Genomic DNA, 6133 nt, shown 5'->3' with positions numbered 1-6133 from the left:
TCTGTCTGTCTGTCTGTCTGTCTGTCTGTCTGTCTGTCTGTCTGTCTGTCTGTCTGTCTGTCTGTCTGTCTGTCTGTCTGTCTGTCTGTCTGTCTGTCTGTCTGTCTGTCTGTCTGTCTGTCTGTCTGTCTGTCTGTCTGTCTGTCTGTCTGTCTGTCTGTCTGTCTGTCTGTCTGTCTGTCTGTCTGTCTGTCTGTCTGTCTGTCTGTCTGTCTGTCTGTCTGTCTGTCTGTCTGTCTGTCTGTCTGTCTGTCTGTCTGTCTGTCTGTCTGTCTGTCTGTCTGTCTGTCTGTCTGTCTGTCTGTCTGTCTGTCTGTCTGTCTGTCTGTCTGTCTGTCTGTCTGTCTGTCTGTCTGTCTGTCTGTCTGTCTGTCTGTCTGTCTGTCTGTCTGTCTGTCTGTCTGTCTGTCTGTCTGTCTGTCTGTCTGTCTGTCTGTCTGTCTGTCTGTCTGTCTGTCTGTCTGTCTGTCTGTCTGTCTGTCTGTCTGTCTGTCTGTCTGTCTGTCTGTCTGTCTGTCTGTCTGTCTGTCTGTCTGTCTGTCTGTCTGTCTGTCTGTCTGTCTGTCTGTCTGTCTGTCTGTCTGTCTGTCTGTCTGTCTGTCTGTCTGTCTGTCTGTCTGTCTGTCTGTCTGTCTGTCTGTCTGTCTGTCTGTCTGTCTGTCTGTCTGTCTGTCTGTCTGTCTGTCTGTCTGTCTGTCTGTCTGTCTGTCTGTCTGTCTGTCTGTCTGTCTGTCTGTCTGTCTGTCTGTCTGTCTGTCTGTCTGTCTGTCTGTCTGTCTGTCTGTCTGTCTGTCTGTCTGTCTGTCTGTCTGTCTGTCTGTCTGTCTGTCTGTCTGTCTGTCTGTCTGTCTGTCTGTCTGTCTGTCTGTCTGTCTGTCTGTCTGTCTGTCTGTCTGTCTGTCTGTCTGTCTGTCTGTCTGTCTGTCTGTCTGTCTGTCTGTCTGTCTGTCTGTCTGTCTGTCTGTCTGTCTGTCTGTCTGTCTGTCTGTCTGTCTGTCTGTCTGTCTGTCTGTCTGTCTGTCTGTCTGTCTGTCTGTCTGTCTGTCTGTCTGTCTGTCTGTCTGTCTGTCTGTCTGTCTGTCTGTCTGTCTGTCTGTCTGTCTGTCTGTCTGTCTGTCTGTCTGTCTGTCTGTCTGTCTGTCTGTCTGTCTGTCTGTCTGTCTGTCTGTCTGTCTGTCTGTCTGTCTGTCTGTCTGTCTGTCTGTCTGTCTGTCTGTCTGTCTGTCTGTCTGTCTGTCTGTCTGTCTGTCTGTCTGTCTGTCTGTCTGTCTGTCTGTCTGTCTGTCTGTCTGTCTGTCTGTCTGTCTGTCTGTCTGTCTGTCTGTCTGTCTGTCTGTCTGTCTGTCTGTCTGTCTGTCTGTCTGTCTGTCTGTCTGTCTGTCTGTCTGTCTGTCTGTCTGTCTGTCTGTCTGTCTGTCTGTCTGTCTGTCTGTCTGTCTGTCTGTCTGTCTGTCTGTCTGTCTGTCTGTCTGTCTGTCTGTCTGTCTGTCTGTCTGTCTGTCTGTCTGTCTGTCTGTCTGTCTGTCTGTCTGTCTGTCTGTCTGTCTGTCTGTCTGTCTGTCTGTCTGTCTGTCTGTCTGTCTGTCTGTCTGTCTGTCTGTCTGTCTGTCTGTCTGTCTGTCTGTCTGTCTGTCTGTCTGTCTGTCTGTCTGTCTGTCTGTCTGTCTGTCTGTCTGTCTGTCTGTCTGTCTGTCTGTCTGTCTGTCTGTCTGTCTGTCTGTCTGTCTGTCTGTCTGTCTGTCTGTCTGTCTGTCTGTCTGTCTGTCTGTCTGTCTGTCTGTCTGTCTGTCTGTCTGTCTGTCTGTCTGTCTGTCTGTCTGTCTGTCTGTCTGTCTGTCTGTCTGTCTGTCTGTCTGTCTGTCTGTCTGTCTGTCTGTCTGTCTGTCTGTCTGTCTGTCTGTCTGTCTGTCTGTCTGTCTGTCTGTCTGTCTGTCTGTCTGTCTGTCTGTCTGTCTGTCTGTCTGTCTGTCTGTCTGTCTGTCTGTCTGTCTGTCTGTCTGTCTGTCTGTTTTGTGTTCCTTATAGAATCAAAAACTACTGAACCAATCGGCGTGAAAATTTGCATGTAGAGGTTTTTAGGGCCAGGAAAGGTTTTAGTGATGGTTAGAGACCCCTCCCCCCACTAAGAGGGGGGGCTCTCATACAAATGAAACACAAATTTCTGCATAATTCGAGAACTAATTAAGCAAATAGAACCAAATTTGGCATGTGGGTGTTTTCGGTGACAAGAATTTATTCTAGGGTAATTTGAGACCCCTCCCCTCTTTATAAGGGGAATTATAACTCCTCTCCCCTTTAAGAGGGGGGGTTTCCATACCAATTTCCTCATAACTCGAGAACTAATCAAGCAAATGGAACCAAATTTGGCATGTGAAGGTTTTCGAGGGCAAGAAAATTTTCTATGTTGAATTAGGACCCCTCCTCACTTTAAGAGGGGGGGCTCCTGTACAAATGAAATACCAATTTCCTCATAACTCGAGAACTAATCAAGCAAATGGAACCAAATTTGGCATGTGTGTGTTTTTGAAGACAAAATTTTTTTCTATGATGAATTGGGACCCCTCCCCACTTTAAGAGGGGGGGGGGCTCCTTTACAAACGAAATACAAATTTCCTTATAACTCGAGAGCTAATCCAGCAAATGGAACCAAATTTGGCATGTAGGTGTTTTTGGAGGCAAGAATGTTTTCTATGATGAATAAGAACCTCTCCCCACTTTAGGAGGGGGGGCTCCTATACAAATGAAATACAAATTTCCTCATAACTCGAGAACTAATCAAGCAAATAGAACCAAATTTGGCATGTGGGTGTTTTCGGTGACAAGAATTTATTCTATGGTAAATTGAGACCCCTCCCTCTTTATAAGAGGAATTGTAACTCCTCTCTCCTTTAAGAGGGGGGGCTGCCATACAAATTTCCTCATAACTCGAGAACTAATCAAGCAAATGGAACCAACTTTGGCATGTGAAGGTTTTCGAGGGCAAGAAAATTTTCTACGGTGAATTAGGACCCCTCCCCACTCTAAGAGGGGGGACTCCTGTACAAATGAAATACAAATTTCCTCCTAACTCGAGAACTAATCAAGCAAATAGAACAACATTTGGCATGTGGGTGTTTTTTTTGGTGACAAGAATTTATTCTATGGTGAATTGAGACCCCTCCCCTCTTTATAAGAGGAATTATAACTCCTCTCCCCTTTAAGAGGGGGGACTTCCATACAAATTTCCTCATAACTCGAGAACTAATCAAGCAAATGCAACCAAATTTGGCATGTGAAGGTTTTCGAGAGCAAGAAAATTTTCTATGGTGAATTAGGACCCCTCCCCACTTTAAGAGGAGGGGCTCCTGTACAAATGAAATACAAATTTCCTCATAACTCGAGAACTAATTAAGCGAATTGAACCAAATTTGGCATGTGTGTGTTTTTGGAGACAATTTTTTTTTCAATGATGAATTGGGACCCCTCCCCACTTTAGGAGGGGGGGTCCTGTACAAACGAGATACAAATTTCCTCATAACTCGAGAACTAATCCAGCAAATGGAACCAAATTTGGCATGTGAAGGTTTTCGAGGGCAAGAAAATTTTCTACGGTGAATTAGGACCCCTCCCCACTCTAAGAGGGGGGGCTCCTGTACAAATGAAATACAAATTTCCTCCTAACTCGAGAACTAATCAAGCAAATAGAACAACATTTGGCATGTGGGTGTTTTTGGAGGCAACCATTTTTCCCATGATGAATTAGGACTTCTTACCTTTTTAGGAGGGGGGGGGGCTCCCATTCAAACGAAATACAAATTTGCTCATAACTTCAGAACTAATCAAGTAAATGGAACCAAATTTGGCATGTGAGAGTTTTAGATGGCAGAATTTTTTTTCTGTGGTGTATTACGACTCTTTTCCCTTTTAAGAGGGTGGGCTTCCATACAAATGAAATACAAATTTCCTTATAATTTGAGTACTAATCAAGCAAATGGAACCAAATTTAGCATGTAGGAGATTTTTGAGTCTTGAATTTATTTTATGATAGTTAGAGACCTCTCACCCCTGTGGTAGGGGGATATGGACTCTCATACAAATAAAACAGAAATTTTGGCGAAACTCAAAAACTAATCCAACTCGAGAAATTCGAGACTCTTCCATAAAGCATTAATCAATAACAAGACCACAAAAACTATCTATAGTAACACTAGATCATTCAGGACGAGCCGGTCGCGAGTGTTGCCGGTGACCCGCCGTCGGAAGCGCCGCCCACTGGGGGACTTGCAAAACTCGAGAAGTGATAAAGATCATCCGAGATTCATGATTTATGTACAACACAGGTTAATTTGTGGCAATACGAAGTTTGTCGGGTCAGCTAGTATCGGATAAATGGGACAGACGGACAGCAAAGGCGACTGTTGGGACAGATGGGATTGACGGGCCAAACGAGACAAATGAAACTCATTAGACAAGGGACAGAAAGAGAAGACGGGGCAGATAGGGTAGAAGGCACGGATCGAACAGATGGGGCAGATGTGACAGGCGATGACAACAAAATAGACGGGACACACAAGACAATATAGACAAAACGATAAGACGGAATAGATGATGCAGATGGGACAAACGAGACGTCCGCTACAGACAAGGCTGTCAGAACAGAAAGAAAAGACTGGATAGATAGGACAGACCGGACAGACTGAACATGCGGGAAAGATGATACAAACGGGACAGACGAAAGAGTCATGATAAACGAAACAGACGCGAGAGTCGAGACAAACAGGACATTATGAAAAGACGGGACAAATACGTTGGGCGGGACATGTTGCTAGAACGCCGGACAAATATCCAGCAAAAATGGCTTTCGCATCGAATCCGGTAGGAACAAGACGAAGAGAGGCACAGCGAGCCATGTGGCAAGACCAGGTGGAGTGAGATCTGGCGATCGTGGAATTGGAGTCCAGCTGCCATGGACCGAATTAGATGGAGAAATTATACTAAGCAGGCATTGTCATAACGCGTTAGGCCAACTAAGTAAGTAAGTAAGAAAAAGCGGGACAGACATGACAGACGACACAGAGAAGCAAGGCCGGGAAGATAGGATATCTGGGGCATACGGGACAGATGGGACAGATGACACAAACGAAACAAATGGGGCAGTCGGAACCAACGAGACAGACGGGACAGTCGGGAGAAACGGAAGGGACGAAAACGACGGGACAGACGGAGCAGCTCGGACAATCGGAACAGACGAGATAGACGAGACAAATAGGATAGATGACATAGATGTGAAAGACGTTACAAACGAGTCAGACGAGGCAAACGAGAAGAAAGATATGAAAGGATAAAACTTTTCGTTAACAGTAAACTTCGTCGTTCCGTAATTTTCCGTTCTTCCTCCTTTTCACGCCTTTTGGTCCCATTTTGTTGGATCTTATCAACGTCTTTGTTTCATTACTTTCTTCCACCGTCTCCTATGTTAATTGTAAAAAAGTACCATAAAATAAACTTTGAATTGGAATGACATTTGAAAGTTCGATTGGAACTACTTGTTGACAGTCGTCTAGACTTTACATTTATAGGGTTTTAAAAAAATCAGGGTTGCCAATTTATGTGACCAATTTCTACACTCAAAATAATCCACACGTCATTTCCACGTGAAAAATCACGTTAATTTCTCTACAGGGAGTTACGTGACTTTCAGTTGAATATTATAGGAAAATCTATCCGATTTCCGCGTAAATGCATCCATACTAATGCAAACTACGTGGAATTCACGTAAATAGTACGGAAAAAGTTGGTTGGAAAATATTCAAACAACTTTTCCCTTTTCCCTCTTTCCCTAATACGTAAAACTTCTAAATGTAAGTAAGGAGCAACCATTGTAGAATTACAAGTTATTGTGAAATTGCATACGAATTTTTTCATGAATTAAATTTTTCTAATTCAGCAATTTCCGAAAACCAGGATATATAATTATTTTAGATATTAAACATTTACGAAGCGTATTTTTTTGTAAAATTCCTCTTGTCAAAGCGGTAAATTTCTTGTTTTTTCTTTTTATTTTGAAATAATAGCCGGAAACCGGACGATTGGATTGGACGATTGGCACGATTGGACGCGGTTTGTAATGTGATAAGTTCTCAAAATCTTTCCA

The sequence above is a fragment of the Sabethes cyaneus genome, chromosome 3 (assembly GCF_943734655.1).
Source record: "Sabethes cyaneus chromosome 3, idSabCyanKW18_F2, whole genome shotgun sequence".
NCBI classification, from domain to species: Eukaryota; Metazoa; Arthropoda; class Insecta; order Diptera; family Culicidae; genus Sabethes; species Sabethes cyaneus.
The sequence above is the reverse complement of the archived record's forward strand: the minus strand, read 5'-3'. Positions refer to the sequence as shown.